Here is a 21,018-nt window from a genome sequence, read left to right as displayed (position 1 = left end):
TTTGGCTAAGGCCACAAGAGGAAAGAAGGCAACTAGTGGTGCCTCGTCCTCTCCGTCTCTGGAGAGAGACTTGATTTTTGGCATCACCTCCCTGCCTGGCCCACATCAACAAGAACCATGAACATTGGCTGAGCACCTGTTCTAAGCACTTCACATATATTAATGTCTTAGCATTTCATCCTCACAATCACATTATGGGGTAAATGTTTTTGCTCTCATACTCATTAAAAGTGAGGAGCACAGAATGAAGGGACATGCTGAAAGCCACTCAGCTGGTAAGTAGGAGATTTGGGGCTTGAACTCAGACAGCCTGTCTTCAAAGCTCATATTCTCAACTGTTATGCTATATACTGTGCTTTGTTATGCATACACCCCTACCTGAAGTATTCAGGGAAAAATCAAGTTCATCTCTGAAAACACATTAAGGATCACTCCTATGTCAGAAATGAGAGTAAGGTGAAGGTAGACAACTGGCAAGTAGCCTTGATGGCAGAGTGAGGAGAGAGGACTAGGTGAGTGGATGTAGGGCAAAGAATGCAGGCAATGGACCATGTGTGCTGAGAGAACAGCATGGAGACTTGGATGCTACCCCCGAGTCATCTTGGGGTGGGGTGAAGGGACCTCAGCTAAGAGAAGCAGAGACATCACTGAATTTCCAGGAACCAAGGGAGTATAAACAACTGGGCTTGGATCCAGATGCTCTGACCCTGTCCTGGGCCCATAAGTGAGAGAATCCAGAGATGCTTAGGCTGGGAGCCTGGGGTGTTGTCTCTGAAGAAGACTGATCTGTAATACTGGCCAAGTCTTGAGAAGGCCCTTCCTAAAACATTCCTGCTCCCTTCTCCAGATCTCCCCTTTCCTCTGTGTGTGTGTTTGGGTGTGTAGAGGTCAGAAACTGCAGTTAGCAGTTTCAGGGAGGAGAAGTGGGGAAGGATAGTCAATCACGGCCACCCTCTTTCCCATGGTTGGCCTGAGTTGGAAGCCAGGATAGGCCTCAACTTTAAATTCAGGTCAGAGTTTTTATCATTACATAGGGCTGGACAACTTTTGCGTGACTAAGACTCTATTTTGTGACTTCAATGACCACAGGCCTCTTTTTTAGCTAAGAGGGACCAGAAAAGTCAGAGGGTCTGCCTGGGTTTGCTTCCAGGACCAGAGGAAGAGCCCACAGTGCATGTTTTAAGGGATTCTGGAAGACAAAACAAAGCTTCTGGGTGGTGCCTGCCCCCAGTCACACTGGTACAAAGTAGCGGGGACATAAGCAAACCCAAGCCTATCCCTGCCCCGGAGTTGGGACAATGAGGGCATAAAGTCCACTAAAGGCAGGCTTCATAGTCCAGCCCACTCAGAGGAGAGGCCCTTCCCTGGTGGCAGAGGCAGGAAGCTGAGCTCTCTCTGGCACCGGGAAGTCTAGGGAGTGAGGGTGCCAGTGGAGAGGTTCCTGGATCCTGGTGGGAAGGGGGGGAGCCTGCCGGACGATGCTTCTGTAAACACCTAAGCATCAGGTCCAGCCACCAGGGACCCTACTGTGGTGAAAAGCTACTCCACCAGATAACACAGGCAGAAAGCAGGCCAAACGTCCAGGAAAGTTAGCCCGGGTGATGTGCCTTTTTGCCCCAGGCTCTGAGAAGGAAGATGAGTTCAGAGCAAGAATCCGAAGAAGGTGTAATTAGAATCTTCAAGTAGACACAGATGGACGTGTCATAGCTGCCCTCACTGCAGCTGAGTGTGCTTAGAGCACTTGGAAGAAAGGCACAGCAAAAATACAAAGTAATATTATTATTGCCTTAATTATAATTAGAACCTACAAGTCGAGTCTTGAAAGACATTTATAGCACATCCTTATTTGTTTAGGTCAGCTTCCCAGAAAGAGGGGGAAAAATAGATGTGGACTTTTTAAATTTAGGCAAGAAGCAGATAGGTCTAGGGATCAGGGCTACTATCTGGAGCTCCCCTATTTTAAGGATGCATTTTGGGGATCAGGTATATGAACTGCTAGAGCCTAAAAACTGAACATGGTAGAAAAGAGCCTTATTTTTTAGCTTTGGAGGGCTATGAGCCAAATGGAAGCTTCCATCCACTGTGAAGTAATGCGACTGGTAAAAAGCTGGTAAATTATCCATGACTCAGGGCCTGATGAGTGATGCGTCTCCAAAGCAGAGTGTGAAGGGAGGATGCTGAACAAATATCTAGGGGAAACCCATTCCTGAATATTACAGGCCTTACTGTCCCAGGTGCAGGTAATTCAGGCTCATTGACCTTTTTCGCTCTTACCTCCTTCCTCTATCAGAAGGCAGGAGGCAGCAGAGTGGGGCTGGAAAGGGAAATGCTACCTGCTTATTTAGGTATTATGGGCAGCCCTGGTGGGGAGCTCGCCGAAAGCAGGTTAGGGCTGATGGTTGCTAGGAACTTCTGCCTCTGTGAATTTCAGGCACCCCTGCCAACCTGTGCTGAGAGCACATTGGAAATGAATAATCCAGAAAGGGCTGTGATTGGCAGGGCCAGGAAACCAGAACTGCGTAGACATGACAGAAAAAGTCACACGACTGTGTGGTGCGGTGAGGTTTGAGGCTTTGTGACTGATGAAGACAAGTGTTGCATAAAGACAGCTATGAGAAAGTGGTTTTAAAGTATCTGTGTACCTGTCATAGTCACTGAGGACTTAATAGAGACGCAGCCAGGGAAGATCTGCTTCTATCCACCTCCTATTCCCAAAACATAGGTACTCAGGCTTCCTGGGCTACCCAGGGTCCCCTTCATTCCTGGCACTGCCCATTTCATACTCTGAACCCATTTCTGGATCTCCCTTCCCTTCTCCACTCAGTACCCACATCCCAAACTTACCCATCTTTAGCCTCTTCTTTGGGGACTCGATAGTCTGAAAATCAGCAATGTTGGATGAACAGATCCCTTCTTCCAGATACCATTTTACTTGATTTTGTGGAGATGTGCCTTCACCTGAGAGGAGACTGGGAGGAACCTTTGAGGCATCGTGTGGGCCAATGCGGGGAAGAGTAGCTGGATGCAGTATATCTCAGCAGCACAAGACACACACAGTCTAAAAATGATCTTTTGTCCAATGTTGCTCTGAGCTTTTTGGCTACTATACTCACTCAGATAAGTTTTCCTACCTTCCTCTTCCTAATTTCCTAATCCCTAGGTTTGTCATGACTCACAATGAAAATAAACAAATTTTACATTCTCCCCCCTAAGTGTTATAGCAGTTTTTTCCCTGGGTGAGAAGTAGAGTCCACTCCAAAAACTTCAGAAAAAGAAACTCCAGTCTTACTAATGATCACCGTATAATTTTCACTCACAGGGTTTTTACTGAAGTAAGAAGCATGTTGTATGCTTTCTGGGTAATTTTGTGCAAAAATCCACAATGTCAAGAGAACATGGTTTTGGGGAGCAAACCATTCAACCCCTTATCTGTTTCTTCACAGGTTCTAGCCACAGGAGTCAGAGCCAAGTGCCAGGTCTTCGTGCTAAAAACATTCACAATTTGGTCTGTGCCAGCCGTGAGGATGGCAGTGTGAACGTGCGAATTCTTGCTCCAAACTGGCTAGACCCACACTTTGTAAATGTCATTTCTCAGGATCCTGTTTTATCTGAGAAACCAGATTTCACCAGCAGCACTGACATGAGTTGATGATGCGGTACCAGTTCTGGATCCTGCAGGGGGAAGCTCTTTTGAGGCCCTCTTCCATGCAACTGACATGCGTCTCATTAGGAACTGTTTTAGGACAAAGTGACATCCTCGAATCACTCTACAAATCTGACAAAATGAAAATCAAATGCAGGATTTTACAAGCTGCTCAAGTTCATCTTCTCCTTTACAACATCTGATGTAAGTGCTAATACAACAGAAAATTTGAAAACCTCCTTGCTTTCTACCAATGGAATAATATGGGTTCGTGTACACCAAAATATAGAACTGAAAATGCATTACAAATTTAAAATACAGATTTTTTATATAACAGCATGACAATCCTTGACCTCCCCTTTCAAAAATTAATGTTATCATCTCCAAAGTATTTTTTGACTATGCAAAGTCAATATCAGATATACCTCGAATTCTAATCCTCGGGTAATGCTACCTCAAAATGGAAGAAATTATATTCTTCTAGAATCAATACTTGGATAACTATGCAATAAAAGATTAGGCTGACAGTTAAGCTGGTTCCTAGGTATTTATATTAACCTTAGAAAATACACAGAGAAACATATTATGTATACAACCTTCAATCAGATACTCTACCATGTTTTAAAATGAAATAGCAAAAGAAATGATAAACAAAATGAAAAGACCACCTACAGAATGGGAGAAAATATTTGCAAATGACCAAGAAGGGCTTAATTTCCAAAATATACAAACATCTCATACAACTCAACAACAACAAAACACAATTCAAGAATGGGTGGAAGACCTAAGTAGACATTTCTCCAAAGAAGAAATACAGATGGCCAATAGGTACATGAAAAGATGCTCAACATCACTAATTATTAGAGAAATGCAAATCAAAACTACAACAAGGTATCATCTCGCACCAGTCCAAATGGCCATTATCAAAGTCTACAAAGAAGACATGGTACATATATACAAAGGAATACTACTCGGCCTTAAAAAAGAATGAACCAATGCCATTTGCAGCAACATGGATGCAACTAGAGATTATCATACTGAGTGAAATAAGTCAGAAAGAGAAAGACAAATACCATATGATATCACATTATGGGAAATCTAAAATATGACACAAATGAACCTATCTACAAAACAGAAACAGACTCATGGATATAGAGAACAACTTGTAGTTGACAAGGGGAAGGGGGAGGGTGGGAGTTTGGGGTGAGTAGATGTGAGCTATTATATATAGAATATATAAACAACAAGGTCCTATTGCAGAGCACAGGGAGCTATGTTCAATATCCTAAGATAAATCACAATGGAAAAGAATATTTTAAAAGAATATATATATATATGTATAATGAATCACTTTGCTGTGCAGCAGAAATTGATACACTGTAAACCAACTATATGCCAATAAGAATAAATAAAAAATAAAATAAAATGAGCTTCACTAAGGTTTGTGCTCAATAGAACTACTATCCATGTATATTTAAGTTTCCCACTAAATGGAAAATATGGGGAAAATGTGAGTCGTTATTTTGGCTGTCAATGAATAACAAGATGAGGGAGCTACATATTCCATAAAGTTAAAGTTGAGGTTGAAAATGACCATTTGTTGTTCAAATTATAATAAATTCTTGTTTTCTTGGAATCCAAACTGCTTGAAATGTCAAATTAAAGAAACGCTTTGAAACTATTCCTTTTTCATGGTTTTCATGATGTGACTAGTAACTAAATTGATAAACAGATATATGTAACTAATAAAAACAAAACCTTCTAGGTTGCACCCTAATAGCCATACGGTTTCACCCCAGGATATTTGCCATCTGAGGTTACAGTCCTCTGCTCTAAGGTTTGTGCTTATGAGAGGGCCCTGGATAGTTCTGAATGGTTGGGTTGTGGGCACCCAAGGCCCAAGTACAACACCTGCTGAGCAAAGAAAACTGTAATGGCTCAGTGTGGACTCTGGTGGCAGCCGGCCTGGGTTCAAATCCCTGCCAGACCATTTACTCGCTGTGTGACTTTGTGCCAGTCAATGTGTATCATAGACTTGCTGTGAAGAATATAGAGCATACAGAGTATTTAGCATAATACTGGCCCATAGAACGCAATAAACATCAATGATTATTACTCCCAATTGTTTTTCTCCCAATGGATCCCAGCCTTCAGTCTATGTCTTAACCTTACTAAAAATGTGATAGCACCATATTCAGGAGGGTTACCATGGGAACACCTGTCACCTCTCGATTGCCCCAGGTACCGGTCCTAAAATTCCATCACTTGAGCAAGTGTCAACAGAGTATATCTGGATGTTGAACACAAGTGTTACTATTAGCAGTAACAGTTCAAACACTTTTCTGCAAGTGTTACATGCTCTGTCTCTGGAGCCAGTTGAGATATGGGGCTCCAGCCCATTTCAAACACAGAATTCCCAAGCTCCTGCTTCCTATGTCTCCAAATACCAGGAACATCATTCCATCTCGGCCTTCTGACCAATTAAAGATTTCTCACTCTTCCTAATGGCTGTATGCTCTAAATTTAAGAGGAGCAGATCTCCTTTCGCCCCAGCCAATGTAGAGCAAGCATGAAGGAAACATTTGTTTTTCTTCCCTGCTTCATTGTCACGTCGTTGGGAGCTGACCACGAGGAAAGACAGTGCCACCGGGATGGCAAAACCAGTCAGCTGCCTGTAAACCACAGGCTACAGAGACTTTTGGGGTGATGCTTTTTTCTAGCATTCAAGCAGAGAGACAAGAACCCCCCATCCCACACAGGGTGGAAACCAGCGTGCCCCTCCTCAGAATGTCTGAGATCCTTGAGGTGCTTACCTGTCTCTTAGTCACCTCTCGCTCAGATTTCTTGCTTCCACTGCACTCTTGAGCAGTGTATGTTTTGGGCATGTCTTGCCTCCTAGAAATGCTCCATTCTCCCCACTGTTTTGTTCCATGCTGGCCTCTGCCCTAATTCCTTCATTCTCTCCAAAGCACCACCAACATGACGCTGTGTTGCCTAATAGTGTTTGGAGCAATGGAGAGGTTACAGGAACAAAAGACCTTGCTAATGTGAAAGCCCATCAATTACGGTCGCCTGGGGAAATTTCCAGCTGACCATATCACCTCTTAGACCCATCTTGATGCCATTTCCACAGGCCCCTCCTTCTCCCCTCTCCAGGCCTTTCTTCTCTTTATGGGGGCCAGTCTTCTCCAAATTCCTCTAGCTCTCTAATCCTTGCTCCTCACGAAACTCACATCTACCTCTGCAGATCTACCAGCTCACTAAGGTGTTTTGCTAAACAGACTTTGGGGTTCTGCCCTTAAGAAGCAGAAAGACCTGACAGAAGCTTTGCAATTACATGATAGAAACCATAACTAGCACATTTGTTCCCCACAATCTCTATAAAAGAGAGGAGGGCAGTATCTTGGTTAGGTTAGGATATCGGAGTGGCTCACTGTCAGAGACCCACAATAACAGCGGCTAAATGAAATGGACGTCTGAGCTGGACTTGGGACACTGCTACTTGAAGTCATTCTCAGGGAGGTAGGTTCTTTTTATTTGATTGCTCTGCTATCCCTAAGGTGTTGTCTTCATCACCTGGCTCCAGGTGGCACAGAGCTATATTCTAGTCCAGCCTGCAAGAAGGAATAGAAGGCCAGGAGAAGGGCCTTCCGTCTAAGGCATAACCTGGAAGCCGCCTCCACCATGGCCCCTCATACCTATTGGCCAAAACATAATCTCAAGCCTGCACAAGAGGCTCTGAAACCAAGTCTTTATTTTGGGTGGCCATGTACCCAGCTAAAAATTGGGGTTACTCCAGAACTTCACTGTCCAGTGCTGGCAGCCAACAGTCACATGTGGCTATTTAAATCTTAATGAATTAAAATTAAATAAAATTTCACATTCAGTGCTCCAGTCAGCCTAGCCTCACTTCAAGTGCTCAACAGCCATGTGTGGCTCGAGGTGACGGCAGTGCCCCATGTAGACAGAGAAGGTTTTCCTCATCACAGCAGGTTCTACTGGACAGTGCTGCTGGAGAAGAGAGAGTGAACATGGGGCACAATTGGCAGTCATTGTCACCAGCAATAGAAAGATTTACTCTGCGCCTTTCAAGATTAAGTCCCTTGGGGTCAGGGACTTTGTCCAGATCTACAGGGTGGCTCTGTGCTGTGGCTGCTCCCTCATTTGAGCTTGTCCTGCAGCTGTTCACCAGGCAATATCAGGGGTCAAGGATCTAACCCGGGCCTGGCACATACTAGGCAGTCACTAGATGTTGGTTCCCTCTCCCTGTGCGCCGCCATCTTCTATGCTTCCCTCCACACTCTAGTCCTCCTCCCCTTTCTAGAACTTACAGTGTCCTGTGCTACTTCCCTGAGGATGAGACATCATTAATCACTCCCTCATCACAGAAGAGAAGATGAGGAGACTTGGCCAAGGTGAGGGAGTGAAGTGCCTCCAGGGTGGGGCTCCAGTTCTCTCTTCCCCTCTCCTCACTAGTGACTGTGCTCTGATACAGGGGAAAGCCTGACAGTGACAGGTAACCACATTCTCAAGCTTTTTTAAGAATCCATGGAAAGAAAATAATCACATATACTTGCTGAAGAGGGAGATGATCCTCTCTAAGCAACGCAGCCCTCGGTCTGCAGGTACATTCATCCTGCACAATGTTTGCTGGGGACCTCATAGGCCACCTAAGAGCACATGCCATATATACACACCACTACACACAAAATCGATCTGTAACAATACAGCTCAGGGAAGCCTACTCAGTACCCTGTGATAGCTTATATGGGGAAAGAATCTGAAAAAGAATGGATATATATGTAAATGTATGGCTGATTCACTTGGTTAATACAACAATGTAAGCTACCTATGCTCCAATAAAATTTTCTTTTTTTGTCTTTTCAGGGCCATACCCGCAGCATATGGAGGTTCCCAAACTAGGGGTCGAATCAGAGCTGTAGCTGCCAGCCTACGCCACAGCTACAGCCACAGCCACACCAGATCTGAGCCGTGTCTGCAGCCAGATCCTTAAACTACTGAGGCCAGGGATCGAACCTGCGTCCTCATGGATGAGAGTCAGATTCGTTTCCGCTGAGCCACAATGGGAACTCCTCCGACATAATCTATATTTAAAAAAGAACCCACATCATATCTTCTTCTGAAGCACTGCTGGGCCCTCAGAACCAGGTCACTTTGTCCTCTTGGCTCTTGGCTTCTGGGTACTGTGGGACCCTAGAGCCCCTTTCTCTAGACCAGCAGTTCATATGCTGTGTCCAGAGCCCCCGGACGGTGAAGGCCAAGGAGGGAGGAGCCAAGGGTGTGTAAAAGTGTCAGCGTTAGTGCCTCATGTCAAATATCTGTGTTTGGGCTCTTGGGAAAGAGGGAGGAAGCATGAAATTGCTAATTCTTAAACTTCGTGGGGTCACGTACCTGTATGAGAATTTGAGATCGTCTCCTCAGAAAAAATGCATGTATACACCAAAATCTACAGACACTTTAGAAAGTTCATGGACCTACTTAATTAAATTATGTTACCATTTGGCGTGGAGTCCCAAATGGTCACTCACTGTGGTTTCTTAAAGTTTTACAAGAGAGGATTATCAGGCTTAAAGAAGTCCTGCAGGGCCCTAAGCTCCTCAAGGGTCGGGCTTAATAGAGGTCATTTGTAGACAGATGTCCCAGTTTATAGGTTCCATTTTCTTTCTTTCTTTTCTTTTTTGGATTTTTTTTGTTTGTTTCTGGGAACAGGAGGAACTCCTTCTCTAGAATGACACCCCAGGGATAAAGGCAGCCACATCCACCAAGGCTGAGAAAATACACAGAGGTTCAGCCAGGAACAAAAATTTCCCAAATTGGAAGATAGGGAAATGGAAATGCATGAGAAATGAAAATGCATGAGGCTCAACGGCACAAACTTTCAAACAAGAAAATAAAATTCTTGATTCGAAATCTCCTTGGGGAGCAGAGTTCTTTGCTCTGTGATGGGAACAAAAGGTTATTGCATTGCATGGTGGATGTTTTCTCATTAGAGTGTGGGCGGCTTGATGAGAGGCTTCCTGAGGCCTCTTGGCTCAAGTGCAGGGAGCAAAACATGAGTGGAGGTTGGAGGGAAGGGTGGAGCAGCCCACAAATGCAGAGACTGGATTATTAGGATGTGTGCTATCACCTGGGGGTACCATCAGTGACGCTTAGCTCTTCCTGCTTTGTCTAGAGCTGCAGCTCATGGGGCAACTGGTGTTCATAGCTTTGGAAGCTCTGCCCTCTTAAATCAGTGGCTCTCAGCTCTGGCTGCGCATCAGGGCCCCCTGGACAAAAAAGCTACTGTTGCCCAGACACAGCCATTTGACTGATCTACAGTGGGACCCAAAAGTCTCTGGAAATAAAAGCTCCTGGGTAATTTCCATGCACACCTAGGGCAGAGAATTACCACTTTAAAGGGTTGCTTGAAACTATAGCAGGTTTTCTGAGGAGCTGCAGAGATTTAGGAACTCAGTAATCAGAGGGAAGTTAAAAGGACTGTTCCTTTAACAAACATGACTCCCTCAGAGATTTAAAAAAAAATTACATCATCAAAGAAGGCTGACCAGGAAAATGGGCTTGTGAGTCTGACATGCGTCCTCCTTTCAGTCCTTAAATAAAAGAATCTGATCAGCTTCGGTAATAGAACAGAACTTCTATTAAATAGTTGATGAGAATTTCCAGGGAGAATTAATCAAGAAAGAGTTTAATACTATTTCAATTACATGTGAGTTAAATAATGCACGACATAAAAATTTAAACCAAACAGAGATCCAGTAGGCTGTGGGAGTCCCTCTGGTTAGGGGTGGAGGTGGGGGGGAGGGGGTTACTGACAGATGGAAGGTGGGGAAAGTTGGCCATGCACATGTCTTGGCAATAAAATCTACTGATTTTACACTTTGACAGGGTTTAATACTATTCCAAAGAGGTGCAGGTTAAATGTCACTTTTCTTCCAACTAGATTATTCTCATGTTTAGGAAGTAGACAGAAGGTTAAGGGTGACACCTGGGGACTGTTCAGTCGTGTATCATGTGTCGGAGCAATCAGTGAATTGGATGTTTTAGTTTGGGTTCCCACGGAAGTATGCTCTAAAACAAGGATTCCAGGACAAGCAGGTCGTTAGGAAGGGGATCCCAGGAAACACTGGAAGGGGAATGGAGAAGGGAAGCTGTGAAGGCAAGAAAGATTGCAAAGGATGTTATCAAACAGTGATCACTAAGGACAACTAGACAACTAGGTTTAACCTCAATGTGCAGACACGCCTCAGTCATCTCACGCGAGATACAAGGAAGCTGGGCTCGTTATCCATCATGTCCCCATCTACCATGGGTTGAAGGCTGCTTCTAGGACAGTAAGCCTCCTCCTCTGGCTCCCCGGCCAAATAAAGGCTCACAGAGACAGGGTGGCAGGGGTGTGAAATAAGCAGCCTTTGGTATACAGAAGTGAAAACAGAGATGATATAGGCAAAGTAGTGACAGTGTCTGCCACACCAGACGCCCTGCTGAGAGTAAAGCTGTTATTCATATGTCCATCCATCCACTCAACCAATAGAATTATCAAGTAGAATACATACGCAAGTCAGAATAAGGGGTAGCCACACCCTCACACAAACTCTTACAGATTTCAGTACAGCGGCTTTGCAGAGAAGAGCCAGGAGGGTACACCAGCCCACCACACTTCTTTTTATCTGCCTGCCAGTTTCCCAGCCCACCCAATCATGAAATCCAGGAAGTATTGTTTTCTCTGACTCTCCGAAAATCTGCCGTGCTTAACACTTCTTCCTTTCATCCCCCACTCCCACACCCAAAACTGGATGACAGGTTAGCAGGTGGGATCCCATTGAACCTGGCCCATAAGGGATAAGGGGAGAAAAGTCACTTGGTAAGAAGCACTGACACTAAAGGTGATGAGAATCACTTGACGGAGCTGGGCTTGGTTCTCCCGACTTTCCTGCCATTATTAAATGCTCTGCTCCTGTCAATGTGACCTTCTGCCTCATCCTCCAGCCCCAACCAAAAGCATGGATTCTTTAACAGCTTCCTGATATTTCTTTCTATTAAGCGATAATCAAAGAGATTCTCAGCAGGGAGAAGCCAGAAGTAGACAGGAATCTAGGGTTATGACAGGGGGAGGAGAGGAACCATCTCTGGTGAATGAAATTAGAATGCAGTCATTTTATGGGCTAATCCTTTAACAGGGCCAAGCAAAACCACTTCCAAAATAACCTACTAAATATTCAGGCTTTACAAAGTAACCAGTGCTTTGGGGGTTAGTAGATGCAAACTATTGCATTTGGAGTGGATAAGAAATGAGATCCTGCTGTATAGCACAGAGAACTATATCTAGTCACTTAGTCACTCGTGATGGAACATGATAGAAGATAATGTGAGAAAAAGAATATATATATATATGTATGTATATATATACGTGTGTTTGTGCTTTGCTGTACAGCAGAAACTGACAGACCATTGCAAATCAACTATCAAGAAATTTTTAAAAAGTAACCAATGCTTCACAAAACCAGATCATCTCCCACAATCCTTGACCTTCCTTTCTGCAGGGCAGCGTTTGGGGTAAGGCAGGAATCAGGGAAGAAGGCAGTAGAGGGAGGGGAGGCCACAGATGGGGAGTATCTGGGGAGAAATACTGGCATCACCTGGCCCAGAGAACCAGGCTCCTGTGTCTGCTCCATTTGCTCAGCTCAGGAGGTGGCATCAGTCAGAGAGACAGCTATTGCCCCTTCTCTGAGAGTTTGCGTATATCTTAATTCTCCTCTAAAATTCTCTGCTCCATCCACTAAATCGATAACACTTTGTGGTGTCAGGGGCAATGAGGACATTTGAACCATAACATCTTTTTTTTTTTTTACTTCAGAATGCCTGGAAAAATGTCAATTAAATTTCTAGTGCTTCAATACTTTCAATTAAAGACATACATTAAATACATTATGCTTCCTCCAAAATTATGATTTTTAGAGACAAAACTAATGTAGCCTGAGAGTCTCACCCAGTTCTGGCAAACTTTTAAAATTCTCTTTACAGCCTTTTCTGATTATAAAAATAATTCACCTTATAAAAATTCAAACAAAACAGAGATCAAGTAGACTATGGAGTCCCTCAGGGTCAGGGTGGGGATTATGAGCAGGACAAAGACGGGAGTGTCTGCCATGCATATTACTTGGCAGTAAAATCTCGTGACTTTGCACTTTGACAGGGCACTAATGTCAAAACGGCTTCATCACACTGCCTCATGGGGATGGAGGGGAGGAGGCAGCAGCCTCCTGGCCTGTCCTACTATACATATCATACAACATGGTTCCAAATGAGTTCTCTGAGTGCCAAGCACTGAAACGACATGGATGAGCAGGGCAGAGTCCCTGGCCTCCATGGTCTCCCCTCTCCAAGCCGGTGGTGAAGGGAGATGGATCTAAATAAAACAGCAACACTCTTCATGCACCATTATAATCAGTGATGAGAACTGCTAAGGGAAGGAACCAGATTCTCAAGAACAGTTAACAGAGAACTCTGCCCTAGAACGGGGTTGAGGAAGACTTCCCTGAGGAGATGATGCTAAGATTAGAAGGAAATGTTAAGCAGAGGAAGGGGAGATGGGGAGCCCTGGGCATTGCAGATGGTAGGAATAGCATGTCCAAATGCCCTGTGGCAGGAGGGGATCTCTGCAGTTCTAGGGGCTTAAGGAAGGCTTGTGGGGAACAGAGGTAGTGGATAGTGCAGTGGAATAGGGCAGGGTTTGTCAGCCAAGCTAGAGATCTGGGAAAACTCAGGAAGGTTAAGCAGGATGTGCAAGCATGAGGGTCAGTGCAGGTGGAGGCAGGCTCATGCTGGTTACAGTTGGAGGGTAGGCTGGGCAGGGCAAGAGGAGTGGCAGCATTGTTGATGGGTGTAACCCCAGCTGGTGGGCTATTGTAGTTGTCCTGGAAAAAGTAGCCAGAGGCTTGCCTGGAGCCGGGATGTGCCCCCAAGCCCTCCTACAGCCACAAATGCAGCATTATTACTTCGGTACCTGGCTTCCAGGCACCAGTCCACCCAGCCAGCCCAACTGTATCAGCTCCCCTGAGGGAGCTTCCTAAGCTCCTATACACATTGGTTCTCATTTAGTAGGTCAGAAGAGGGCTTGGATATCTGGAGTTTTAAAGCTTCTCCAAGTGACTCAGATGTGCATCCACATATTTTCCATTTTCTCCACAAAAAATTTCCTTGGAAAAATGGTGTTGACCCCTGGACAGGAGAGGTGTCAGCTCAATTGCACCACTCCTGTCAGTGTGACTTCAATCAAACAGTTTCACCTCATGAATCTCAGTTTCACCATCTGTAAAATGGGCATGATCATTTTCTTCTTGTGTGCCTGGGAGCTTGTTTTGAGGGTCTAATGAGATGATGAATTTGAAAGCATAACACAAATACCTGGTATTCCTTAACTGCAAACAGATAATAATTTTCAGTGTGGAAAAGTCATTCAGATTTTTTTTTAATGGCCACACCTGTGACCTATGGAAGTTCCTGGGCCAGGGACTGAATCGGAGCTGCAGCTGCGACCTCAGCCACTGCAGTCAGGTCCTTAACCCACTGCACCACAGTGGGAATGCCATCATTCAGATTTTATTACTTGGTATTTTGGCTCTTTATTCTCTGACTATCTGGGGTAAGAGACAGTTGTCTAAAGGCGCTGATGCCGATTCCAAATGCCCCCCAATTCTCACTGAGGAGAGGGTGCTTCTCCCTCCCTCCTTCCCTGAGTGTCTGCCTTCCTTCCAGGCAATGGCCACCAAGTCCCCATTCACCTGCTTATATGCTCATCCCCACTGTGGTCAGTACTGACCATTCCTGCTGCTTTTGGTTGTACATCAGCTAATGTTTGTGTCAGGCACTAAACTCTCTACACATATTATTAAGAACTATCCCTGTCATCTCCTTTAAGAAATAAGGGAATTGAGCCTTAAAAAGGTCAGTCATTTACCGAAGGTCAGGTGGTCAGGAAAGCAAGGAGCCATTGGAACCCATTAGTCATTCAGTTGTACCATCATTTGTAAGAGAGGCCATTTCATTCCTCCCTGAGGTATGACTCCTAAAGCCAGGGTGGCCTTTATTTCCACTCTTTTTTAAAAAAAATTTTTTTAATCTTTTTTTTTTTTTTTTTTTTTTGTCTTTTGTCTCCTTAGGGCTGCACCCTTGGCATGTGGAAGTTCCCAGGTCAGGGGTCAAATGAGAGCTACAGCTGCCAGCCTATACCAAACACAGCAACGTGGGATTCAAGCTGCGTCTGTGACCCTCACCACAGCTCACTCCAAAGTCCGATCCTCAACCCACTGAACAAGGCAAGGGATTGAACCTGTGTCCCCATGGATCCTAGCCAAGTTCATTAACCATAGAGCCACGACAGGAACTCCCTGTTTCCACTCTTTACCTGCCTTCTTAATCCCTGTGTCCAGAGATCTGATCATTAGGCTCAAACTTCACCTTTGCCTTTCTTCCAGAGGAACAAGGTGCCATCAGGCAATGGTGACTCTCGCAATGAATGGAGATCTAACCTTGAGCCTCATCAAACAGTGGAAGTACTCATAAAGTTGTGAGGCCCTCGATAGCAAGGGCATCATTCATCTTTGTGACTGGCACAAAGCAGGTGTTTGGTAAAGTTTGTTGATGAATGAAGCACTGGCAAGATGACTATGGAGGAGAAAAAGCATTTATCAATCTAGCGCTGGCTTCCAACAACTTGCTTTGTATTTGGAACAATAGCAAAGCTAACTTAAAAGAAGAGTGGTGCTTTACAGTTTATACACAATGCATCAACATAATATTTATCCCACGAGGTGATTTTTATCTCTATTAAAATGGAGACAAAACTAAGGCTTGGGAGGTTAAATGACTTGCCAGGCTGCAGAGTGACCTGCTGCACAGAACACCGACAAGGAAGTCAGACAGATGGATTATAGTCTTGAATGAACTAGTCATCAGGTGGCTCTATGGCAATGAACTAGGTACTCAAGCCCTAGCATCCCCCCTTAACTAAGACTTAAATGGAAATGATTATAGCACCATTTACACAAGATTTTCTTTTCTTTCTTTCTTTTCTTTTTTCTTTTCATTTTATTTATTTATTTATTTATTTATTTATTTATTTAATCTTTTTAGGGCTGCACCTGTGGCATATGGAGGTTCCCATGCTAAGGGTCTAATTGGAGCTGCAGCTGCTGGCTTACACCACAACCACGACAATGTGGGATCCGAGCCATGTCTGTGACCTATGCCACAGCTGAAGGCAATACTAGATCCCTAACCCACTAAGCAAGGCCAGGAATTGAACCTGCATCCATATATATACTAGTCGAGTTTGTTACTACTGAGCCATGGCAGGAACTCCTGATTTTCTTGAATATTAAATGAGATCATGCATAAAAGTATCAGACACATAGTAAGTGCTTAGCAAATACTGGCAGCTTAATAGAGAGATCTAAATAATCCAGAACTAACTGGAAACATAAAACATTTACGGTCTTAGCCTCTTAGCTGCTGACATAGAGTTAAAATGTTAGTTTATAGGCTTCTTCCTAAGCAATGCGTTTATTCTCAAAGAAAACGTGTTCTCACTTTCAGATCACATTTTCTGAGTGTCCCAAACCCAGGACTAGAGCTGGCAGAGAAGACCTAGCTATAATTTGTGTCATGTCTTTTCATTTGTAAGAAAGGCAGATATCTTACACAGGACCTGCCTCAATAGAATCAGGTTGAGGAGCAAATTGAAGCATGTATGCAAAACCCTTAGCACAGTGCCTGGCATGTTATGAGACATCATTTGCTAACTCTTTGCAGTGGATGTTTGGTGTTGGTCTGCCTGGCTCCCACCTCTCCTTTGGGGAACAGTTCCCGTCCCATTTCACATGGCCTTGGTAGGAGTGGAACCCAGACTGGGCTGATCATGATAGCCTTCTTCCCAAATGCAGCAGGAGAGAGGCCAACATGCAAAAGTGAAAGCTGGGTAGACAGAGCAAGGGTCCTGCCGTACTTGGGACAAGCTTTGATCCCTAAATCTGGGTTCCTATGCGATAGCTCCTTTTTCAACTCCATGAGCTGTCCTAAGATAAACAAAAAGTTCCCCTTTGTTTCAACAGTTTGAGTTGGGTTTCTATAACACACCATTAGGCTCATCAGGATGTGAAGGCCTGAGGCTGTAAGCCTGCGCGACAGGAGGGTGGGGTGAGGCGACGCCCTTTCAGGTGCCCGCACCTGAGAAGTGAGAATGTTCTCGACACATCCTCGACACATCCTCGACACATCCTCCATGTCTTAGTCACTGACAGTTCAACAGCTCTGCCTCTCACCTGTCCTGCATGAATTACATCATGTGGCTCGCCTCCCCTCCCAGTCTCAGAGACAAGTAAGCTGAAAACTTAGAACGGTGTCTTAGCGATGGGAATACCCCTCACCTGATTATCCGAGGTAGAACATCCAGCTATCTCTGTAGGTCAGTCACGGCCTGGGCCAGCGGCTAGAAGGGAAGCAAAGTGGGCATAACAAGCAGTGAAACAAACTGGAAGACAGGGCGGGTTCTGTATTTTACCCGCCTTTGGATCCCTGGGGTGAGCACAGCATCAGGTACTTCACTGAGTTCCCTATTAAGGTCGCAGTGAGTGGAAGGAATCTGACCAGGCAAGAAGCATGTCTTTAGTTCACTCCAGTTATAAGGCCACACTGGACGAGGCCCTATGGGGTGAGCTGAAAAGGCATGAGACTAACTGCAGATGGGAAGTGTGGGAGGGTCGTGGAGCAGTTTCTGCTAGCATGTTCAATTTTGTTGACCAGGTAGCATTTGACCTTGACCAACTGGAGGGGTGCAGGGGGAAGGGTGCCCTTTGTGGCAATGGAGTGGTATGGGCAAAGTGCAGGTCCTGAGAAGCAGCATCAGCAGCATCCAGGAACTTGTCAGTAAGGCGAATCCTCACCCCACCCCAGACCTACTGATTCAGAAACTCTAGGGGTGCGACCCAGCTGGCTGCATTTTAACACGTCTTCCAAGTAATTCTGATGACTGGCCTAGTGCAGTCAGCATGCAGAGACGGTCTGAGGGGTCAGGCAGGCAAGGTGGGCTGGCATTTGACTGCAGGATCCTAAATGACAGATTCTAGAACTAGGGCATTTTCCCTATACCATTGAGAAGCTACTAAAAGTTTTAAAACATGAAATCATTTTCACTCATTCATTCAACTCCTATTTATTGAGCACCTAACATGTCCACATTGGGCACCCGGATCCAACAGAAAACACACCCATATTAGTTTAGGCCAGTGTTTTAAGTAGCTTATTTGGATACAAGATTGCTATTGTCTGTCTTTTTAAAAAAATCTGATTTACTAATGGAACAAACACCTATGGGGCTTTCCAGAAACAACTCTGCCTTTGTCTCTGCCCTCAGAAGCTGTTCAGCTAAACAATTACACAAGTTTCAAACACAAGTGATGGGAACTGATGGAGGGAAACAAAGGCGCACGCATGCACATGCACACACACACACACACACAGACACACACAATAGAAAGGAGTGGGACAGGAGGGCCAAAGGAATAGCTTCCAGGTATAAAATAAGTCCCAGGGATGTCACCCACAGTACAGTGACTCTAGTCAGTACTGCCGTAGGTATATCTGAAAGTTGCTAAGAGAAGAGCTCTTAAAAGATCTCATCACAAGGAAAAAAATCTTAACAAGGTGAGGTGATGAAAGTTAGCTACAGTTATTGTGGCGATCATTTCACAATATATACATACATTGAATCACTATGTTGTACACTTAAAACTAATACACTGTTATATCTCAATTGCATCTCAATGCATTTTTTACATAAAGGCGTGGGGCCAGGGTGAGCACTTTCCTTTAGGTGTGCTGCCTGCCAAAGAGCTGCTGTTTTACTGAGTTCTCAGATGGACCTGCAGTCTTGGACTTTGGAAGGTGAGGGCCAATTAGCTCAAGGTGCTTCTGAGTTTACCTAACAGTTTCAGGAAGTTGTGCCCCCCGGGGCAGCCAGGGGGAGGGGAAGAGAACGGAAGAGGCAGGCTGTGGGAGGCTCTCTCCTGTTCTCACACATCAATTCTGCAGGTTGCTTGAGGAAAATGGAACTTGGTTTCAAAGGCAAACAGGTCTTTCTTTCGAGTTGAATGAAACAGCCCCTGTGTTCTGGAGGGTCGGCCATCCTCAGGACAACTTTCAGCCCTCTTTCTTGTCTGGACAATGGTCAAACTGGGGATAAAGATGGGGAGGCTGGAGAACTTCTGGGATCTGGGTCTCTGGCCCCATGACTCCTCCTAGTGCCCACCTGGCAAGCTGAGCTTGGTGGGCGGGACCCTCTGCTCAGGAGAAACCAGCTAAGGCGAGTGGCACCAAGGGGCTGAGGACAGGATTCAGAGGTGTCCTGGGGCTATTTCAGTTTGCACTTTGACTCTCTGGCCTCTGAGAAAACAGAGACAGGTTTCTGATCTCCCCTAAACCCTCTGTCTCCTGAGTCAGCTCTCTTGTCAGGATCCCAGAAAGACTCCAATTCCTCTCCTACCTAATAGAGCAATCCTTCACTTCTTCCTCTGAGCAGTCCTCAGCTCGCTCCAGATCAGAGGAAAGGACCTGGAGAGAGATGACAAATCTCTTTGTCTAGCATCACCAGGACCGTTAGACCTGTCCAGTCTCCTTGTCCTATATTTGATAATGAAACAGCAGCCTGACTGATGCAAAAGCCCCCTCCTCATTGGCTTCCTGGGGAATGTTTATTGGAAAAGAGCATTTCAGAGAGCGAGCGCCAACTTTAACATATCCGTAGGCAGTGTGTCCTCACCCTCACTGTGGATCTTATTTTAAACTAATTACATTACACAGGGGTGGGTGGCAGGGAGGAGACGGGGTATTATAATTGGGGAAATTTTTTTTTAAAGACCCAGTTTTAAAAAAACAAACCCTCAGACCTAATTTAGTAAATTTCAATTACAAGGGGAGTTACTAAGCTGAAGATCATTTGCATTGTATCCTTAATTACTGCTTCATTTGTACCCGAGATCATCAATAGAGATTCTGGGGAACGCATAGTCAGAGTACCTGATGGATCCTAATGAGGCCTTTGTTCTTCCTGAGCCTTTCTTGTAAAGCTCTTTCCTCCCTCTGTGGAGAGGCACAGAGTTCTTCAAACTGGGCGGAGATGTCTTAAATTAGAAATGGAGCCTATGAAGAAACCAAGAGGTTTTGAAGCTAGCTTCACCATGGCAGCTTCATGCCACCTCTGCTCTCTACCGGCCCCTCCTCAGGGTTTTACTCCTCTCCCCTTGAATGCATGAGCTCTACGAGGCTGCTGCAGACGCATCTGCTCCCACGCTGGCCACAAACGTCCATCTTTCTCAGGCAGCAACAGAGGAAATAAATAGCCTTTCCGGGCCTTCCTCTTGCAAATAATGGATATGCTGCCATAGATCTTCCTGCTTCTGCTTTTCCTGTCTCTAAAGGAAGTGCATCCAGTGGTCCCTGGCCACTGGGTCTTTGTTGGAAAAGCTGTTTTCCAAGATCATTTGGCTTTAAAAAAAAGCGATGAGCCCACAGGGACTTAGAGATTGTGTGTGTTGAGATTCACTCTATAGGAGACAGCCTCTTTCTTTGGCGGGGCAGAGGTAGGGGGAGGAAGTAAGAAAAGGGCAAAGTGAATAAAAATCTCACCTAAATCCTGCTGACGCCTGCTGTTCCTTCAAATGCTACCTCCCACCCTGCAGGGCTTTACAAAGCACTTGTTCATCTATTGCCTTGTAGGTGGAAAGAGAATTGCCCTCTTTCAACAAATGAGAAAATGAGGCTCAGAGAAGTTAAGTGACTTGCCCAAAATCACTCAGCTGGGGGTGACAGACTAAGGATTTAAGTCTAGGTCTCTTAATCTTATGTTTTTTCCAATACCCCAAAGCACCTCCCATGGGCTGCCAGCAGCCTGAACATTTAGCCCATTTGTGGAGGCTGGCATTTGGATCCCACTGCAGCGTGTTACCCACTTAAGCTTTATTTCTGAATCTGTATATTTAAGCAACAATTTTGTTTCAGAGGACTCCAGAGAGTGGCCTTATTTAACCTTCCTCTGGAGGTGTGTCTATCTGGTGGAGAACCATGAAGGGGCTGGGAGAGGAGGGGAAAGGAGGAGCCAGCAGGGAATTTTCCCAGTTTTCCACTGGGTGAAGCTGAGGTCCAGGGAGTCAGACAAACCCAGGATCCTCCTGGCATTCTGAACACTTGCCAAAATCTCTGCTCTTTGCTCTCATGACTCGTCTGGGCTGGTTCCAAGTGTGGAGGAGTGCAGTCAGCAGAAGTGTTTGTGCTGGGGGTAGGGGGCGGCAGGACTGATGCTA

General features: G+C 45.1%; 1 long non-coding RNA gene across 3 annotated transcripts in view; it reads right to left on the bottom strand.

The window, feature by feature from the left end:
- Window positions 1–21,018, bottom strand: part of LOC146404767 (uncharacterized) — a 166,730-nt gene that overhangs the window by 44,465 nt on the left and 101,247 nt on the right. Inside the window, exons 4-5 of one of the 3 annotated variants that reach the window (XR_014841812.1) lie at window positions 19,736–19,858; window positions 17,089–17,150 (exon numbers count right to left, since the gene is read on the bottom strand). The exons of 1 other annotated variant lie outside the window; for it this stretch is intronic. This is a non-coding gene — a long non-coding RNA (uncharacterized LOC146404767). The remainder of the gene's footprint in view (window positions 1–17,088; window positions 17,151–19,735; window positions 19,859–21,018) is intronic. One more of the 3 variants, XR_014841811.1, reaches the window with a different exon arrangement.

Source organism: Sus scrofa, chromosome 3 (assembly GCF_054392235.1).
Source record: "Sus scrofa isolate SSC_HxYL_T2T_F1_AM1 chromosome 3, Sscrofa_HxYL_maternal_Yorkshire_Landrace_v2.0, whole genome shotgun sequence".
NCBI classification, from domain to species: Eukaryota; Metazoa; Chordata; class Mammalia; order Artiodactyla; family Suidae; genus Sus; species Sus scrofa.
This window is presented reverse-complemented; position numbering and strand designations above follow the sequence as displayed.